Here is a 21,341-nt window from a genome sequence, read left to right as displayed (position 1 = left end):
CGTGTTCTGGGCGTTGCCTCGTCTGTAGCGCCCGGACGAAGACACGGGAGCCCCCCCCGCCTCGGCCGCCCCTTTACCCGGCAGTGGCGTCCCCGGGCCCTGCTTCCGCGCGGCTTCTTCCCGCCGCCTCTCGTCCCCGGCCCGGTGCCCGTTGGTGCCGAGGCTTGTCTGGGCCCAACCAAGAGCCGCGCGGCGGCGGGGGCGCAGAGCTGCCACCTCTTAAATATAAAATTATCGAATTGGAAGCTCAAAATGATCGTATTTGCCGAACAACTATTGTACACTGAAAAAACACGCAAATCAGTATGCCAGAAAGTCGTTGTGGTCTTTACTTTCACTCGTTGTAACCTGCCGGTGATGAGTAAGACCTGGGTCATTCAAGTTGAAGCTTTTCTTTATTTTGAGGCAAGCTGTCATAAGAAAGTGCTGACGGCAAGCCCAAAAGTTGGTTAAGACTCTCTGAGAGTGGCTTGGGTTTTGCATATGCTGCATCAATTAGCTGCTTCAAATGTATTGTACATTTTGAACACTTTCACCATTATTGGTTGTATGTTGCACAAAGGTTGAAGATATACAAATATGATAATTATTGTACACCTGGCAACAGTGGTGCAGCATCAGCTCAAGGTGCTTGGGCTGCATCAGCTCGCGTGGCTGCCTCCAGCCATGGGGGGCCCAGGAGCCCAATCCTTGAAGCACCTGGGCAGGGCTAAGGCATGCAAGGCTGATGGCTGCACTGGACCCACACATGCCTGTGCGAGGGCAGGCTCTGTCCCTGGCTCACCTGTATTATCTCTACTTCTTAAGGCGCAGGTCTGCCCTCAGCTTACTTGGGGTGTACAGTCTCATTGGAGAGGGGCAAGACCTGTTAGTGTGCAGGTGGGGCTGGGTAGCACTTTGGGGACAGACTCGTTCAGAAATGCATAAGCATTCATGACTCAAACTTAAAGTCAGTTCACTTATGAGAGGCTGTGACCAGATAGCAGCTTCATTATGTGAAGCTGCTCATTACTTACGAACCCTTCTGCATTTCTGAATGAGTTTGCCTGCAAGGTGCTGCCCTGCCCTGCCTTCAGGTAGACTCTTTCACACGAACTCACGGCTCCTGATGATTACAGTGAATGGAAAACGTGTCAGGCATGTGGACGGATGTAAGGATTTTGAACAGGCTGGTGCAGATGCTGAGGTGGGTCAGCACATATAAAATAGACCATATTTTTTTCCACATAAAAATAAAAGCTTTGTTAATAGGTTAGGGGATCTAGGCCTGTATTATTCAGTTTAAGATTGAAGCAAAAACCAAAGTAACTTCATTGGAATGAGTTAAAAGCTCATGAGACAATAAGCTGAATATGAGCCAACAGTGTGCCCCTGTTGTGAAGAAGGCTAACAGCATACTGGGCTGCACTGCCAGCAAATCCAGGGAAGTCATTCTTCCCCTCTATTCAGGCCACACCTGGAGTACTGTATCTAGTGTTGCCGCCGTGCCTGAGAGGGGATTTAATAGCAGCTACCTGAAGTGGGGTTTCAAAAAGGATGGAGCTAGACTGTTCTCAGTGGTGGCAGATGACAGAACAAGGAGCAATGGAAGGGAACAAGGACAGTTTAGGTTATGTATTAGGAAGAATTTTTTCACTACGAGGGTAGTAAAGCACTGGAACAGGCTACCCAGAGACATGGTGGAATTGCCATCCTTGGAGCCTTTTAAGACCTGGCTAGACAAAGCCTTGGGTGGGATGATCTAGATGGGGACAATCCTGATTTGAGAAAGGGGTTGGACTAGATGACCTCAAAGGGCCCTTCCATCCCTGACTTTTTATGATTCTAAAAGCAATCTGCAGGGCTGTGAAATAGGAGCTTCATGACCGGGAACAGCTAACAGACAGCCGAATTGCAGAAGAAAGACTAGCTTGATGGGTGGAACATCAAGACTCTTAAAAAGAAGAAAGGGTCATTAACACCTGTGGAATGAAGCATTTAGCAGGAAGTTAAAAGGAATCAGATAGATTATGAGGTATGAAGTCCATTGACTTCCTCAGAGTGCCTGACATGGAACAGGAATCAGAGGGGATGCAAGTGCTTCAGTGAACACCGTGCCCCTCCCCTCCACCTCTGGTTGTACATAAATACCTTTGGAAATAATCATGCAGATTAATAGTAAGGTACTTAGCATACATTAATTGCAACCGTGATGCAAATTTGCAGAATGTTGAGGGAATGGAGAAATTATGTTAGCACAGTGGAAGCTACAAATATTTTAGGATGCTTTAGATGTTTTATCTATTTTTTTATGTTTGAAATTAATTTAAAGTCATTTTTCTCTCTCTTATTGCTGCTGTCAAATTCACTTACAATTAGACTATGATCAAAAGTTTTGTCCACTGGTAACATGACTTGTTTATCTTGGCTCTCTTAACTATTACAGTGTTTCTAGTTAAATCTTAATTTGTATCCTGTATATTAATAGTCATAGCAACAAATGAGATTAATTTAAAATATAGAAAGCATAATATACTTTGCTTCCTTTACCATCTATCTTCTCTGGGATGTGTTAATAGAATGGTTTGATAAGATTTCATTAAACTTGAATATGATTTCATCCTTAAATGTGCTAAATAAGTTACAGCTCTGCTCCTGCATTTGAGAGGGAGGGTGTGGAATATGAGCATGCCTGAGCAAAGCTCATCAAAACTGACTGGGCTGTGCATAAGTTGTGGGATCAGGGCTGTAGTTCAAAGAATCCCTCAAAGTGATTAAAGAAAAAAACATTAATGAAACAGATACTAGAACCAAAAAACCCCCCAAAACACCTGACTACGAAAAAGGAAAAATTTTCAAACTTTATTGTACAGCTTCTAGCCACGGGTCCAAATAAAAACAAACAACCCCCTGCCCCCAATTAAAAAAGAGTTAAGGTTGAAAGTAGGCTTTTCCTGTAACCTGCCCCATTTATACTGTGCACCAGTCCTTGATTTCCCTCACTCATTGTTATTTTGTACCCTGATAATAACTGCCTCCATGCTATACTCAGGTTTTCCATGATTCCCTTTAATGTCTGTTTTGTTCCTGTCCTTGCCTGTTTCTTGCCCTGTCCACCTCCTTCCTGTATATTTACCAATACTGTTGACTCCGTTCTGGATATGCTTGTCCCTTGCTCCTCTTCTGTTCATTCTGTTTCATTCTCTTTCCATCTGATGAAGTGAACTTGGGGTGACAAAAGCTTGTGGTCTCTTAGTCTATAAAGGTGCATATCTACCCTGCTTTCTCACACTCATTCCCAGTCAGAGCTGTCCCTGCAACCTTCAAACTTCAGTACTCTGAATTCCTCCTTCACTTCTCTGGTCTCCTGCACCATCCTCCATTCCCCCCCCCCCGCACACTGCAGAAAGGATGTGGACAAGTTGGAGAGAGTCCAGCAAAGGGCAACAAAAATTGTTAGGGGCCTGGGACATGACTTCTGAGGAGAGGCTGAGGGAACTGGGTTTATTTAATCTGGAGAAGAGAAGACTGAGAGGGGATTTAATAGCAGCTACCTGAAGTGGGGTTTCAAAAAGGATGGAGCTAGACTGTTCTCAGTGGTGGCAGATGACAGAACAAGGAGCAATGGAAGGGAACAAGGACAGTTTAGGTTATGTATTAGGAAGAATTTTTTCACTACGAGGGTAGTAAAGCACTGGAACAGGCTACCCAGAGACATGGTGGAATTGCCATCCTTGGAGCCTTTTAAGACCTGGCTAGACAAAGCCTTGGGTGGGATGATCTAGATGGGGACAATCCTGATTTGAGAAAGGGGTTGGACTAGATGACCTCAAAGGGCCCTTCCATCCCTGACTTTTTATGATTCTAAAAGCAATCTGCAGGGCTGTGAAATAGGAGCTTCATGACCGGGAACAGCTAACAGACAGCCGAATTGCAGAAGAAAGACTAGCTTGATGGGTGGAACATCAAGACTCTTAAAAAGAAGAAAGGGTCATTAACACCTGTGGAATGAAGCATTTAGCAGGAAGTTAAAAGGAATCAGATAGATTATGAGGTATGAAGTCCATTGACTTCCTCAGAGTGCCTGACATGGAACAGGAATCAGAGGGGATGCAAGTGCTTCAGTGAACACCGTGCCCCTCCCCTCCACCTCTGGTTGTACATAAATACCTTTGGAAATAATCATGCAGATTAATAGTAAGGTACTTAGCATACATTAATTGCAACCGTGATGCAAATTTGCAGAATGTTGAGGGAATGGAGAAATTATGTTAGCACAGTGGAAGCTACAAATATTTTAGGATGCTTTAGATGTTTTATCTATTTTTTTATGTTTGAAATTAATTTAAAGTCATTTTTCTCTCTCTTATTGCTGCTGTCAAATTCACTTACAATTAGACTATGATCAAAAGTTTTGTCCACTGGTAACATGACTTGTTTATCTTGGCTCTCTTAACTATTACAGTGTTTCTAGTTAAATCTTAATTTGTATCCTGTATATTAATAGTCATAGCAACAAATGAGATTAATTTAAAATATAGAAAGCATAATATACTTTGCTTCCTTTACCATCTATCTTCTCTGGGATGTGTTAATAGAATGGTTTGATAAGATTTCATTAAACTTGAATATGATTTCATCCTTAAATGTGCTAAATAAGTTACAGCTCTGCTCCTGCATTTGAGAGGGAGGGTGTGGAATATGAGCATGCCTGAGCAAAGCTCATCAAAACTGACTGGGCTGTGCATAAGTTGTGGGATCAGGGCTGTAGTTCAAAGAATCCCTCAAAGTGATTAAAGAAAAAAACATTAATGAAACAGATACTAGAACCAAAAAACCCCCCAAAACACCTGACTACGAAAAAGGAAAAATTTTCAAACTTTATTGTACAGCTTCTAGCCACGGGTCCAAATAAAAACAAACAACCCCCTGCCCCCAATTAAAAAAGAGTTAAGGTTGAAAGTAGGCTTTTCCTGTAACCTGCCCCATTTATACTGTGCACCAGTCCTTGATTTCCCTCACTCATTGTTATTTTGTACCCTGATAATAACTGCCTCCATGCTATACTCAGGTTTTCCATGATTCCCTTTAATGTCTGTTTTGTTCCTGTCCTTGCCTGTTTCTTGCCCTGTCCACCTCCTTCCTGTATATTTACCAATACTGTTGACTCCGTTCTGGATATGCTTGTCCCTTGCTCCTCTTCTGTTCATTCTGTTTCATTCTCTTTCCATCTGATGAAGTGAACTTGGGGTGACAAAAGCTTGTGGTCTCTTAGTCTATAAAGGTGCATATCTACCCTGCTTTCTCACACTCATTCCCAGTCAGAGCTGTCCCTGCAACCTTCAAACTTCAGTACTCTGAATTCCTCCTTCACTTCTCTGGTCTCCTGCACCATCCTCCATTCCTTCAAGCAGTTGTGTTTAAAGAACAAAACATTAATTAATCTGGTTATTTAAGCAGCTGTTAATATTTTTAATGCCTTTTTACTAAAACAGTTGTGTGTGATCCCTAGAAAACAGAAAACAATTTAGAAACTTTTTAAAAACAAGAAGTTTATGTGTAGTGTATGTGTGTATAGAGTTAAATGTGTGTTCCTATTTTAAAAAAGTGCGAGCGACAGTACTCTTGGCATAATGTTTCCTGATTAATTTTGACCATGAGAATTCAGTTTTTAAATTATCTTTTCTGGTTACATTATGCACTGTACAAAATTTGTTTTCTGTGGTTCGAAAGTGGGAAATAGTACATAAGCTAACCTTGGTTTAGAAAGCAAGAAAGATTGTTAAATTTTACTTTATATGACAGTTACACTGCCTATTAAAAATTGACTCAAGAGAAATTATGGTAACAAGATGACAATTCTTTGACCTCAGAATAAATCTGGAGATTTTTCAAGCCAATATCAGGTTTCTAGATGAAGTTATTGGAGATCTAAAAGCAGAACTCAAAGTGTGACCTGGTTATAGCTTTATCCATGGAGAATTGATTTATGTATGTGGACAGTGCAGTGCAGATGCTATCTTAATTCAGATTTAATAATACAGAAGCTATAGTTTAAGTATTGACATTTTTTTCATATCCAAATATCATCAGAAGCTAGGTTCCATCTGTATGAGTGTGTTGTAATACAATCTATTCATTTGAAAAGCCATTTACAATATCTGAAGAAATAAAATATCTAGAGAGACATGATTCCAAATGCTCTGCTTTTTGGGTGTTTAACTTTAGATACCTGATAGGGGTCTGATTTTTCAGCAAATGCTGAGTAAACAGTCTTTTTCAGAAATTGGTCCTGTTACAGTATGTCCAATTGGGCACTTTTACCTTAACTTCTGAATATTCTGTCCTACTTTTCTATTCTTCTGTATCCGTATAGCACATCTTTGTATATTCTTGTAGTAATTTGGGATTTTTCTGATAAAACAATCTTTATAGATGTTTCATTGCTTGCCCTCTAAAACAAGGTCTACAGGAGTATAACAATTGTGGCTTTACATCTGAATGAGCTATGCATACATGTTAATCACACTATCCATCCATTCTTCTTGCCACTTCTATTGTAAACCAGCAGGGGTTTGGAACTGACAAGAATCCTGTTCTACGAGCTGGTTAGAAATCACGACTCCTGTAAACCTCAAACCCCTGAAGCTGAAAAGAATGGAGCTGATAGTGAATGAAGAAGAGTGTGACATACATACTCTCATGCCTCTTTGTTTAGTTTATCCTGACCAGAGAAGTAACACAGCTGATAGTTTAACCATTATCAGGGATGCATCTTTTTTTTTTTCCTTTTTTAAACTTGGGGTCATAAAAGGTTAAATTTGACCCTGTCCACCACAACATTCCTTTTATTTGGGAACTCTCAGTGGAAAAGGTGGATACGGTTTAGGCATGTAGGTATAAATTGGATATAGATTAAACATACAGATATTGTTGCAGAATAAAATATTTATACAGTTAAATAAGGGATACACAAATCGTTTGCATTCAACATATAACAATAGATTTGGCAAAATGACCTTCCAATATGCAAGTTCTTTGTAAATATTTTAGTAGTATCATATATTTCTAATTTAGACTCTGACAGAAACAAATGAGAATGTCTGCTTTCTTCTTCCCCAGAGATTCAACAGGTAAGCAAAAGTATGCACTTGGAGAAATCCCCTGGTTCCTGGGCCTTGCCTTTTGTATTTTGTCTTCCTTTGTCAAGATATGCTAATTCCTACAATAGGGTGGGTGGATGTAATTGAATCCTCCAGTGATAGGGGGATTCTTACACTTCTGCAAATAGATGAGTCAGATCTTTGTAGGATGGTGCTCTGCACAGCTTTTTCTTGCGCAGCTTGGTTGAAGTAGCTGCATGTGTGACAATGAGCAGAATTTGAAGGGCAGCTGTGTAGCTGTCAGGTCACTCATATCTAGCAACAGGAGGGAAGGTAAAGAGTGGAGCAAATAGCTAAACTTCTCATTTATTTTAGGATTAATACTAATAGCTGGTTCTTGTACAACAGCTGTAGTTTGCACCCCAAATTCCTTTACAAAGTAGATAAGGCTTAGTGTTGTATTACCATAGAACCCATAGGCTCTAAGCAAAATTTCTAATCCTACAAAGATCTGGTCCCTGTCTAAAGTAGCTTATTGTTGAAGAAAAGTTACATTAGAAAAATGAGATCTAAGGCTTGTACTTGAATTCATCTTAAGCCTGCTTCTTCTCTCACCCTCCTTCTCTCCTGTTCTGAACTGCAAAAAAGTAATGAAGCAGTGCATCTAATACTGTAATCCTGTGCCTGAGATCATCCTCTAGTGCTGAACCATAACAATTTTTCACCCCCTGTTGGCTCCTGGATTTACATCTTCAAGGTTCTAATCTCTGCTATCCTTCAGTCTGGGACATATGTAATCTCCTGCATGGTTTTTTTATGTAGATATAGAATACGTTTCTAAGGTACTGGAAGGTAAATGAATAGGAACTTTCATACTGGGGATCTGTTGGTTTTTTGTGATTTTTTTTTTTTTTTAATGTATTAGTGAATATTCTTCCAAGTATAGAACAGTTGCTCAGCAAGGTAAGGTTAAATTACACCCCCATAAAAAAGTTTGCCTGTTTTGCTTTTTCAAGGTTCATAGATTTCATAGATTTCATAGACATTAGGACTGGAAGGGACCTCAGAATATCATCGAGTCCAGCCCCCTGCCCAAAGGGCAGGAAGTCAGCTGGGGTCATAGGATCCCAGCAAGATAAGCATCCAGTTTGCTCTTGAAGGTGTTCAATGTAGGCGCTTGAACCACCTCCGGTGGCAGGCTGTTCCAGACCTTGGGGGCTCGGACAGTAAAGAAATTCTTCCTTACGTCCAGCCTGAAACGGTCTTGTAGTAGTTTATGACCGTTCGACCTAGTCGTCTTCCCTTGAGGCGCTCTGGTGAACAAACATTCCCCCAGATACTGGTGGTCACCCCTGATAAACTTATAGGTGGCCATCAGATCACCCCTGAGCCTGCGCTTTTCCAGGCTAAAGAGTCCCAGGGCTCTCAGCCTGTCGTCATAGGGTCTGCTTCCCTGACCTCTGATCATGCGCGTGGCTCTTCTCTGGACTCTCTCAAGCTTCTCCACATCCTTTTTGAACTGTGGAGCCCAAAACTGGATGCAGTATTCTAGCTGCGGCCTCACCAAGGCCGAGTACAAGGGGAGAATGATGTCCCAGGATTTGCTTGAGAAGCATCTATGAATGCAAGCCAGCATTTTGGTCGCTTTACTAGCTGCAGCATCACATTGCAGGCTCATGTTCATCTTGTGGTCAATGATGACCCCTAAGTCTCTTTCTTCCATAGTGCTAGCCAACATAGCACTGCCAAGCCTATAAGGATGCTGCGGGTTTTTCTTCCCAAGGTGGAGAACCTTGCATTTATCGGCGTTGAACACCATCAGATTCTCGTCTGCCCACTTGCTGAGCCTGTCCAGGTCAGCCTGGATCACCCACCTGTCTTCTGGTGTGGATGCTTTTCCCCAAAGTTTGGTGTCATCGGCGAACTTGGCCAGTCCGCTTCTGGCTCCCGTGTCCACATCATTAATGAAGATGTTGAACAATATAGGTCCAAGGACAGAGCCGTGGGGGACCCCACTGGTCACAGGACGCCATGATCAGTGACTTCCATCAATTACTACCCTCTGGGTCCGACCACGGAGCCAATTTTCCAGCCAGTGGATCATGGTGGACCCAAGGCGACAATTGGCCAGTTTCACCAAGAGGTGATCATGGGATACCAGATCGAAGGCTTTTTTGAAGTCAAGATATATGACATCAATCTCTTCTCCCTTGTCCAGGTGATAGGTCACCTGGTCGTAGAAGGAAATGAGATTGGTCAAGCAAGACCTACCCGCGACAAACCTGTGCTGGCTATCCCTTAAGATGTTGACTTTTCAATTTCTCTTCCAATGACAATATGCTGTAGTCAGCATTGTGTTGATCTGTGATGTTTGACTCAGGTAACCTCAGTGGCTTCATAGATGATGCTGATGACAACATTGTCACATATTCCTCAGGAATCTTTAATATAAGCCTGTCAGATACAAATATGGAAGATTTTTCTTCTGCATACCAAAAAAGAGAATCTTGAATTTTAATAGACTTTTGCAATGGGCCACTTATAACTAGGGCTGTCAAATGATTTACAAATTTGATTGAGACACACATACACAACACCCAGCAGGTAAGTCTGTGGAGGGGGAAGGGCAGGGGGGCAGATCGAGGCCCCATGGTGAGGGATGGAGTGGGGCAGGGGCAGGCACTGGGATGAATGGGGCCCCAGGGCCAGGGTGGGTTGTGGGATGTTGTATGAGACTTGTACATGGGCATGGGGAGGGTGCGGCTCCCTGTCACTGCGTGCACCCCTGAGGGAGGCATGGGGTGCACATGCCCCCTCATTTGTGCATGGGGCAGAGACAGGCTACCCTCTGCGGGCTGGGGCTCTGCGCCCTGCTGCCTTTGTCCCAGGAGCTGTGCTGTCCATGCCCCATGCTCCCTGCTTGCCTGGCAGCAGGAGGCATAACATGGTGTCGCGTGGCTCCCAGGGCAAAGGCAGCAGGGTGCAGAGCCCCAGTCCGCAGCAGGCAAATCACCTCTGCCCTGCACACAAATGGGGACACGTGCCCCACATGCTTCCCTCGGGGGTGCACGCAGTGACAGGGAGCCATGCCCCCCACGCCTCTGCACAAGCTGCACACAGCAATCCCCCCCCCCCCCAGCCATAAACACCCTTCCCCCCCCCTAAACCCCACACCCACCCACAAGTCCCCCACACACTCTGACCCTCACATTACACAACCCACCCCAGCCGAGGGGCCCCATTCACCTCAGCACCTACTTCTACCCCGCTCCCTCCCTCACCATGAGGGCCTCGATCTGCCCCTCCCCCTCCACAGCCTTACCGGCATGGCACCGCTCTGCAGGCAGTGGGCGGGCTGCAGCTGCTTGTGTGTGTGTGCATGCGCGCACACAACTACCTGCAGTCTGTGCCTAGGCTGCCCTGCGATCTTCTGTGCTGCCACTGCTGTTCCACTGGGTGTCCCAGAGGCAGTGGAGTGGAGCCCAGGCACAGGCTCCAAAACCACGTGTTCAATTAAAGCATAAAAAAAATTAATCCAAGAAGCACTCACGTTAATCATGCACGTTAACTGTGATTAATTGACAGCCCTGCTTATAACACTGCATCTTAAAAACCAAATTAAATCAGGTGCATGCTCTCCATACTGAAAAGAGCTCAGTCATCAACACTCTTCTTTAGATGTAACATTGATGGGGAAACTTGAGCATTTCCCCTTTTTCTTTTGATTATCTTTGTAAATTGCAAATATCTTCATTAACAGAAGATGGCATAGAGTGCACCCTCAGCAAGTCTGTGGGTGACACCAAGCTGGGGCGTGTAGTAGATATGCTGGAGGGTAGGGCTAGGATTCAGCATGACCCAGACACATTTAAGGTTTTCCTGGGCGTGTCCTCTTTTTTGGCCCCGTCTTCATGTCTGGGCGGGTTTTTAAAATGCGAGCAAATGTCTGGGTTTTTGTTTTGCCTCCACTTTCCCATGCTGGCTGCTTGGGGCTGGGAGCAGCGGGCAAACTGATTGGTTGTCAGGGGTCACGTGGTTTGTGCACCGGCCCTGGCAAACTGCTCCCAGGTAAGAGAGACAAATTGTTTGTGTGCGTGTGCCCGTGTGCACTGCATGGACAGCAGGGCTGGGGGGACAGGGGGCTGTGGGTCAGGAGTGAGGGGCACTGGCAGTGCTGGGCGGCAGGGGGCTGTGGGTTGGGAGTGAGGAGCACTGGCAGCGCTGGTGGGGCAGGGGCTTGGGAGTGAGTGGCAGAGGCAGGGCACAGGCATATCACTGGCCCCCCCAATCATTAACCCTTCCCCTCTCTACTCCCCCCTTGTCCTCCCCCTCCCATCCACAGGTGTCCTCTTTTTTGGTACTGGAAATATGGTAACCCTAGACCGGTAATCACCAACCAGTTGATCATGATCGACTAGTTGATTGTGGAGCCTCTGCCAGTCAAGCTCAGTCTGGAGGCACTGAGCGTGTGTGAGCATGTCCATGCTCAGCCCCGCCAGACTGAGATCGAGCTCAGGCGGTACACAAGGTAGGTACCGATCGGAGCCCAAGTGGCAGTACACAAAGGTAGGTACTGATTGGAGCCCAGGTGGCTCGTCCAGGCTCAGGAAGGCTCCTGCTGCTGCGTGCATCCTGGCAGAGGCCTCGGGGGAACATGCACCCCCTATTTGAGCATGGGGTGGAAGCAGATGCCGCTGCACGCTGAGCTTTGCGCCCCGAACCCTGCTGCAGCTGCCCTGGGAGCGCTGTGATGCCACGTGCATCCTGCTGCTGGGTTGACACCTACGTCCTACGCACAGATTGTGGAGGGGCATGTGCCCACTGGGCGTCCGCCAGGGTGCAGACAGAGGCAGGAGCCCCCCCGTGCCTGGATGAGCCGCCCTGTCTCTGATCACCCGGCTGGGCTGGTGCCCTGCTCACTCCAGACCCTGCCCCTGCCTCTGCCCCACACTCTCCCTTTTTAAATACCAGATCAGTTTTTGAATTAAAGTGCAACCCAGGATCTGCTGTGTGCAACCCCTGCCTCCCCCTTCCCTCTCCCACAGACTGACCAGCTGGGCGGGGCTGTGGCATGCAGTAGATCCTGGGTTGCACTTTAATTCAGAAAGTGACCTGGTACTTAAAAAGGTTGGAGACCACTGCCCTAGACAAATTGGAGGATTGGGCCAAAAGAAATCTCATGAGGTTCAATAAGAACAAGTGTAAAGTTGTGTACTTAGGATGGAAGAATCCCATGCACTGCTGCAGCCTGGGGACTGGCTGGCTGGGCAGCAGCTCTGCAGAAAAGGACCTGCGGGTTACAGTGGACAGTAAGATTGATATGAGTCAGCAGCATGCTCTTGTTGCCAAGAAGGCTAATAGCATACTGGGATGCATTATTAGAAGCGTTGCCAGCAGATTGAGGGAAGTAATTATTCCTTTCTATTTGGCACTGGTAAGGCCACATCTGGAGTACTGTGTTCAGTTTTGGGCCCCTCACTATAGAAAGGATGTGGACAAGTTGGCAAGAGTTCAGTGGAGGGCAGTGAAAATGGTTCGGGGGCTGGGGCACATGACTTCTGAAGAGAGGCTGAAGGAACTGGATTTATTTAGTCTGCAGAAGAGAAGGCTGAGAAGGGATTTTATAGCAGCTTTTAACTAGCTGAAGAGTGGTTCCAAAGAGGATGGAGCTAGACTGCTTTCTGTGGTGGCAGATGACCGAGTAAGGAGCAATGGTCTCAAGTTGCAGCAAGGAGGTATAGGTTGGATATTAGGAAGAACTTTCTCACTAGGAGGGTGGTGAAACACTAGAAAGGGTCACCTAGAGAGGTGGTGGAATCTTAATCATTGGAGGTTTTTAAGGCCCGGATCTACAAAGCCCTGGCTGGAATGATATAGTTGGATTGGTCCTGCTTTGAGCAGGGAGTTGGAGTAGATGACTTCCTGAGGTTCCTTCCAACCTTAGTTTTCTATGAGTCTCTGATAAATTGCATTATATTGATAGAATTAGCCCCAGAGTTTCCTATTCCTTTGGTGGAACGGTCCTTTTAGTCAAAAGTTCCTGAAATGAAATCCTTTTTCATCTTAGTTGATTATGGTCTTTGTTATTTGGCTAGAAGAAGTGAGATACTGAAATGATTAAAACTGTTTTCTATACTTGAAGCCATGGGGAACTTGTTTGATAGTAATGTAATAATGCTACTAAGTGTAAAATTTGAATGGAATGTTGTTGGTGTCCTTTATCCATTTTATAGGAATTGTGAAGAAAAGATATAATTGGACTTCTGATTTTAGTCATCTTAAAACTGAAAAGGTTTTCCTTGAAAAGAAAAGAATAGTAAAAATGTCTCTTTCCTTTTCTATTTATTTGCATCATCAGTATTTGGGGCACTGGAACCTCCTGGAACACCATGGTTTTTTTGTGTATGTAGGACATGGCTGCTTTCACATTTCTAAAATTTGTTCTTCAGATTTTTTCCCCCCTGGCAGGGTTTGGAGGGGCAGAGTGGCTTTCTTTTTTATTTATTTTTTAGCTCAAAACCAAATTTACTCTGTTGTTTTCCGTATCTGATGACTGGTGGTTAATAAACATTTACTTTTCCTTTAAGGCAGTTTATTTACAGTTTGTGTGCATTGATTCAGTATCCTGTATGCAAATAAAGATTCTTTCAACCTTTTTCCCAGAGGTGTCCTTTTCCAATTTTACTACTGTTTCATAACTGTTGATTATACAATAGGTGAAAAGCAAATTGTCAGTTGACTTCCAAAGAAGTTCTCTGGACTGTGATACTGTCTCTACCAAGCTGAATACCTTTGGCAGTGTTTTGGGGGGGTTTCTTTTTTCCCCAATTCCTCATTTTTCTTTCTTTTTTTCTCAGAGAAATACGGGAAGTTTTAATGTTCTGGCACTCCACACAGAGCAACTCATAGTATTGTAGTGATGGAATTTGAATAAAGATCATCTAGAGCAGAGGTGGTCAACCTTCAGCATGAGTACTGACTATGGTACAGGCAGCCTGTGTGTGGGGCACTCAGAAGATCAGGGAAAAGACAGGCAGCACAGTGTCAGATAGGAAAAGGAGCAGAAACCAGACTATCAAATCAGACAGGGAGCACAGGGCAGGGAACAGAAAGCAGAGCAGCGGATCAGGTAAGGGAAAGGGATCAGTGTCATTCAGGGAGGTGTGGGGGCTAATGTGGCATGTCTGCCAAAAAGGTTGGCCTCTACTGGTCTAGAGCAGATGCTCAACCTCCAGCCTGTGGGCCATATCTGGCCCATGGAGCTGTGTCATCCAGCCCCATGGATGGTCTGGAAATAAGTTGGTGCTTGCAGAGTGGTGGCAGTCCTAATTGATGTTTCCCTGCTGACAGATTTCTGGATCCATAGCATGAGGAGCTCCATGGGACAAATGATGTGGTTCTGCACATTACATCACACCAGCTCGAGCAACCATGCAGCATTGTTCAACAGTCACATTCAGTGCCTGGGGTCAGGCAGGCTCTGGCTGGTGTGTAAGACTGGGCAGGTGCACCAGATCCCACCCATGCACCAGATCCCACCCATGCTGGAGCTGGCCTGCGAACTGGTTGCGCACGACTCATCTGACCCACAGGGCCCGATAGGTTGAGCACCACTGGGTTAGAGGGTTGCAGCAGATATCAGACATGAGTAATTCCCTTAAGGCTGGTTCTGAAAAAAATGTCAGCCATGCAGCCAAATACTGATTATGGTAGGAGAGGGGTGTTTGAAAGCATTTCCTAGTGTCACCCCATACGGGTGATCACCCTGTTCCTTCTCTGCTCTCCCCACTCAGTTTCCAGTTTCTCACGCTGATCTCTTTCAGGTTTCTGGCTTTTGCTTTGTCCCTGCACTTTTCGTGATTTTTTTCTTTGCTTTCTTCACTTCGGATTCCAAACTTCTAGACAAGGTACACAGCCTGATTTGCTCTGTGGAGCACAGCTCATTAGCAAGGCATTCCACTTGGCTTATGAGCCTCTTAGGATGGAGGCCATCAGCTGTTTCTCTTCACCCTCAAGTAGCAACCATTTGTATTCCCCCACTGGGTATAGTCTTCCCCTCTCCTATTACCAGAATAATAGGTTAGTGTTTAACTGTAGATTGACTGGATTTCCTGATTCTCCTTTCTGGTTTCCCTGATTTTGCACTAAAGAGATTTAGCCCACACAGTTTTGAAGGACACTGCAATTTTTCAAAAGGTTGTAATGCAGTACCCCAAAAGCTCTCTGGAGCTGCCTGCTCTGCTTAAACTATTCAGAATGAAGTATGTATGTGAATTCCTGAGCCTATAAAACTACAGCCTCTTTCAGGCTTTTGTAATCAATTTTTAATTGCATTTTGCTTTAGTGGCAAACAAGGCCCTGTATAAATTAACTTCCTACTCAAAACATTGCTTCTTATCCTTATTAGTTTCTCTAGTAAAATGCCTTGTTACTTTAACAATTTCTACAGTTTCACAAGTTCCTCCCCCTCCTTCAGTTTCTTAGCTGGTTAAATAATTTTTGTATCTTTGTTTACGTTGGTAGATCTTCCCTGACTTGGAGTTAACAATACCGTGAGGTAGTTAGCAGCAGGAGCAATGCGTAGGGGGTAGCGCCACTGTTGGCAGCACCTGCGGGTGGTTTCTGACCCCTGGTTGGCAGTCGCCACTCTTCCACCCCCGCCGCTGGCACTGTTGGTGGCGTCTGCAGGAGCTCCGCACTTACTGCTACCGGGCTCCCACCACCAGACTTCAGCTGCCGCCAGCTCCAGCCACTGGGAGCACGTGCCGTTTATGGTTAGCGGCGTTAGCCTGAAGTCAGGCAGAAGGCAAAATATATTTGCACCTTATAGACTAAATAAGTCAGAGATGTATAGCAGAACTTTTGTGAGCCCTAGCTCACTTCATCATGGGGTATGCCAAGGGTTTATTTTTTCCAAAACATGCCTTTCTGCAAACAAGAGAGTCTTCAGTTTCTATTTCTCTCATTAAGCAGCTGAAAAGTATATAAATTGTGCCTCATCTTTTTCCCTTCTTTACATCATAAAACTTGGTTAGGAACTAAAGCCAAGTCTCTAATTAACTGGTGTTACTGTTGTCGTTTTGTTGTTGGTTCTTTTCAGAGAGTTCTCAAAAAACAGGGCTGGAAAAGACCAGCTAGTCCCACCCCCACTCAAGGCAGCATGAACGCTGTCTAAACAAGGGGTATCACACTCAATAGGCCCTGCAGGCTGGGTTGGGCCCACGGACTGAACCTGTGTGCATCGGATTCAGCGTGCAGAGCTGGTGTGGGTGTCACATGCAGCATGCATCCTGGACCAACCCTGCGTACTGCATGCAGCACACATTCCGACTCCACTCCCGCATATAGTAGGCTGGCACGTGTTGCACACAGCGTGCAGGGCCAGTTCAAGGTGTGCAGCAATGCAGCATGCAGGAGTCCAGTCCAAGACCCACAAGCAGCACCATGGTCCAGATGATGGGGCTTCATGGGCTGGATCCAACCTATGGGCCATATCTTTGACACTGGTCTAAACCAGGGGCGCTCAACTCCCAGGCTCCCCCCTACCCAAAATTTTGGCAGGGGAGGGTGGGGAACAGTGGCAGCATTAATTGCTGCTCCCCTGCTGCCAAATTTGTGGATTCATGGGAAGCCTTGTGGGCTGGATAATGCAGACTTGCATACTAGATTGGGTGTGTGGGTTGAGTATAGGCCTGGTCTACTGTGTGTGCAGGTCAGGGCAAGCATGTTTCTGATCTGCTGGGCACATGGGGCAGGGAGAAAAGATTGAGCACCACTGGTTAAATCATTTCAAACAAACATTTATCTAATTTACAGTTAGAAGCATTCAGTGATGGAGAATCCCTAGCCTCTTCAGATAGTGTGTTCTTGTACTTTCTCTCATTGTTAGGAAGCTCTTCCTAACAGCTAAATCTTGCTTGTTTCAGCCCATTATTTCTTGTCCTGTCCCTATTGACACAGAGTAACTGTCTGCCAGGCACTTAAAACAACCCTTTTTCTGTTTAAAGACTGTTACCAAATCCCCCTCAATTATCTTTTCTTCAAATGAAATGGTCCTCGTTCTTCCAACCTTTTCCCCCATATTTCATATTTTCTAAATCTCTGATAGTTGTTGTTGGTCTCCTCTGATCTCTTCAGTTTGTCCACATTTCTCAAAGCACAGTGCCCAGAACTAGGCAAGGCCTCCTCTAGCATTACCCTAGAGGAGGCCTTGCCAGAAGAAGAGTTACTCCTTGTAATACACGTGATGTTCGACTTAATACATCTCATTATGCTATTAGTTTTTTTCTTCCAACAGCATTACAGTGTTGAGTCATATTTAGCTTGTGATCCACTATAACCCTAAGCATAATCACCATCAACATCTTCACGCTCCTCGCTGGTTGTGTAATGTTGAGATAAAACACTTGACTGATGGGAGTTGCTGTTTGAAACTTGTGCAATAAAACTGATTTTTGGGGGGAATTATTTGAATGAGGAAGTTAGAGCATGATACACTGAGATTGGGAGATCTTTCCAAACATTGAGAACAAAACAAAAGGACCTGCAAAGACTACAATGGTAGAAGGCAAGGTTGTTTGGGTAGATGTGATATCATTTATTAGACCAACTGAGTGGTAGACTGGTAGAAGGAAGGTAACAGTGAGGTAGGTATTCAATTACAGGCAGTGTGAAGGAAACAAAGGAGGACAAAAGACCCAGAATATGGGCAGGATACTGAGAGGCATGATGGGCATCTACACTGACTCAAGCTATAGGCATTACCTTTGTGCCAGAAAAAACCCTGTTTTCTGGCCACAGAGAGCAAGCGTACAAGCATTTCAGCAGTTTATACAGAAAGAAACTGCTTCTGTCACAAACTGCTAGCTCTTTCAAAGAGCGACTATACTGCTCTGGGAAGTTTTCTACAGCTATGTATATATAATACCTTAAAAACAATTACTGGGGCTCCCTGGAGACCCTTTTAGCACCACCTGTATCCTACAGTCTCCAGCTGTCCTGGGGGACTGGGAGAATGGCTGGCTGCCTGGTAACTGACCCAGCAGCCAGCTGTCAGGGTGCCCAGTGCTGCTGCCCATTTTCCAGCCCCAATCCAGGAACCAGACAGGGTAATTCTGGGGACTGCCTCCTGCCTGGTCCTGCAGATCAGCTGATCAACAGCATTGGGCAAGGGGGATCTGAGACCCAGGGGATGTCCCTGCCTTGTTCTGTCCCGCTGATCACTGGGTGCAGGTGCTGTGTCCCAGCTTCAGGGCCAGCAGAGCTCCAGCTCACCTGGCATGTGCGGCTGCCCTCTGCCTGGTGTTCTGGCTGGAAGGTGCCCCTGGCCCTCTGCAGTGCCCCCACAGCTGCTAAGACACAGGCTCCAACCTTTGCTCTGACAGCCATGGGAGGAGTGTTGCCCCTACATCCAAAACACTGGCAACACTCCTCCAAAACACCTGTGTTGTGGCCCTGCCCAGCTCTGCAGGAACCCATGTCTATCCTTTGAATAGCAGAGTTCCCTCATGTTGTTTAAAGGGTAGCCTAATTTCCTGGCACTGTTTAAATAGCAGTGGGATCCCCAGTGCTGTTTAAAGGGAAGCAAAGCCTCCAATTGCTGCCCTAGGACAGTCTGTGCCAGACCTGCAAGCAGAGCTCCAGTTTGCTGGCACAGGGGAGCAGGGGCAGGGAGGGCTGTCTCTCCCCTGCTGTTACCTCCACCTGATGCCCATGTGATACTGGCTGGAAACACAGTCTGCCACAGGGGTCTGGGCAGGGTAGAAAAGGAGCATCTCCCTGTTGCCCCCTAGCTAGAGAGCTCATTTTTGAGGTGAGCGTGTAGCTCTCTTGGCAGGGCACTGAAACACCTGTATGCCCCTGCTTCTTACCGCATTTTCCAGTAGTGCAAATTTCCTGGAAACATGGAGTCCTGGAACTGAATGCCTGTCCCTAGCCTGAAAGGTATTATATTTCTGCCTATGTCTATTATCACTAGGGTTTCTAGATTGCAACATTCCCTGTTGCAGCTGCTGTTAGGATGACTGAAAAGGGAAGTTCTAGTAAATTTTGCATGGCATTTGGAGTGGTCACTCAAGCATGGGAAGGATCCCTGTTGGTCTGAATTGTGAGGCCCAGCTGCTCTGTTAGGGTTTGCTGGGTGTCTAGTTCTCAAATACACTGGTAAGTCACACCATCAGAGGTGGAAAGCATGCTTCAGAATAATGGTTGACTTGGATCTGTATGCCATCCTCCGTTGCCATCTAGCCTTAGAGTAGCCAAGATGTTATTCTTCTGATCTCTTCTTTGTTAGAAGTCCAACAGGCCAAAGCCAAAAAGCATACAAAATATCACTTAGCTGGATTCGGCTCTCTTGAAAAAAATGGCATAAATAGTGAACTGGATAGAACTTAGAGTACTTTTTGTCAGACTGGACTTTAAATTTAGACAAAAAAGCTTTCTCTAATATAAGATCGCAAGTAGTCATCTGCTTTACAGGGGGAAAATTAGTTCAGCAAAATGGAACACTGGCATTCTTCTGAAAAATAGGGGAAACAAACATCTCTGGCTTAGGCCATGACATATTCATTTTCTGAGTAATTTAGAAGCTCCTTTGTTGAAGCTACTGTACAAATGTGTGTTTTATTAGGGAAGTTCCAACACCTAAATTTATATGATTTCCACTGTCATGTAATGAAGTGACTTATACCGGATGGGTCTGCAACTGTTGCACATTCATAGATTGCCCCTGAAGGGTGGGGCTTGTCCCAAATAGGAAGGACCCGTAACTCAGGAAGTAGCTGCAGAAGGAAATTTGGAGAGTGTGTGTGCTTCCTGCATAGGGGAGAAGTTTGAAAGTTTTTGAGTCAGCAGCTGTGGGTGGGGATGAGCTGCAAGTGTACCCTCTTTTAATAATAAATACATATTCTCTTATTTACTCTGTGTCATTGTTCAGAGGGCTTTCCTTGTTTGTGCTAATCCTTCAAAAAGGAGAGTGCAAGGTCACTCAACAGTAGCCTGGGCAGCATTTCATTCTCATTCTGTTGAATAATAACTTGAGATCTGGGAAACATGCCATATAGTGAGAGAGAGAAAAAGAGGCTTAACCTGTTTACTTTCACCAAGAGAACCCAAAGAGGTAATTTGATCATAGGCTACAAGTGCTTTTAAGGCTAGGAAATAACTGATATGAGATGGCTCTTTAATCAAGTAAAAAGGTTTAGTGATTGGGTACTGAAGCTAGACAAATTTGGGTAAGAAACAAGGTGCAATTTTTTAATGATAATCAATACAAAAACTTACTTAGTAACATGGTAGAGCCTCCATCACTTGAGGTGTGCAAGTCCAGTCTGCATATCTTTTTAAAAAAGAAATGTTAGCGCTCCAGCAGATTTTATTGGCTTGCAGAAGATATTAGGGCTGTGCCAAATGGCACTGTTCCGTTTCGCCTTGGGTTTCGATGGTTCAACGGAACAGTGTTCCTTTTCTAATTTCATTTCGATACAAAACAGTTGTTCCATTCTGTTCCATTGAAACGGAAAGGCTGTTTCGACGCTATTTCAAAGTTTTGCTGGGGATGGGGAGTCAGCCAAGCTGGGCTGACTTCCCATCCCCAGCACTAGATCAGGCCGGGATCTGGGAGTCAGCACAGCTGAGCTGACTTTCCATCCACCACACTAGATTGTGTTGGGGGTGGCAAGGCAGCCCAGCTGAGCTGCCTCCTGCCCTGGCGCGATCTAGCATGGGGGATGGTAGATGGTGAGTCAACCCAGCTGGGCCCCCGTCCCCTGCCAGATCTTGCACTGGGGATGGGAAGTTAACCCAGCTGGACTGACTTCCCATCCCCAGCCTATGATCGAAATGTTTTGACGGTCAGAGCATTTTGACTAGCCTCATTTTGTTTTGAGGCTATTTCAACAGCCTTTGTTTTGTGTCGGAACGAAACGGACAGTGAAATTTCGCACAGCCCTAGAAGATATTACTAGGTGAAGTTTTATGGTTTGCACTGTGCAGAAAATTCAGCTAGATCAGGGGTGTCCAAGTCATCTGGCTGTGTAGGCTGGACGAAGGAGAGGCATTAGGCCAGTCTGAGGGCTGGATCAGGTCCACAGACTGGCCCCTCATGCTGGATCCAGCCCCAGGGCTAGTCTGGTGGGGACACCACATTCAGCGCGTGCTCTGGACCAGCCATGTGTGCTGCTTATCAGACATGCGCTGGTCCCAGCCCTGTCCTTGGACCCAGCAGCATGTGGGACTGATCCAGAGCATGTAATACATGCA

At 45.4% G+C, this 21,341-nt stretch overlaps 1 protein-coding gene across 4 annotated transcripts in view; it reads left to right on the top strand.

The window, feature by feature from the left end:
* Positions 1-7,054: 7,054 nt before the first annotated feature.
* The window catches only part of POLK (DNA polymerase kappa), a 56,115-nt gene continuing 41,828 nt past the window's right edge, over positions 7,055-21,341 (top strand). For all 4 annotated transcript variants that reach the window (XM_025194693.1, XM_025194692.1, XM_025194691.1 and 1 more), the window contains exon 1: positions 7,055-7,112. The gene's annotated coding sequence lies outside the window, so the exon portion shown is untranslated. The remainder of the gene's footprint in view (positions 7,113-21,341) is intronic.

Source organism: Alligator sinensis, unplaced genomic scaffold (genome assembly GCF_000455745.1).
Source record: "Alligator sinensis unplaced genomic scaffold, ASM45574v1 scaffold1792_1, whole genome shotgun sequence".
Taxonomy (NCBI): domain Eukaryota; kingdom Metazoa; phylum Chordata; order Crocodylia; family Alligatoridae; genus Alligator; species Alligator sinensis.
The sequence above is the reverse complement of the archived record's forward strand: the minus strand, read 5'-3'. Positions and strand labels throughout refer to the sequence as shown.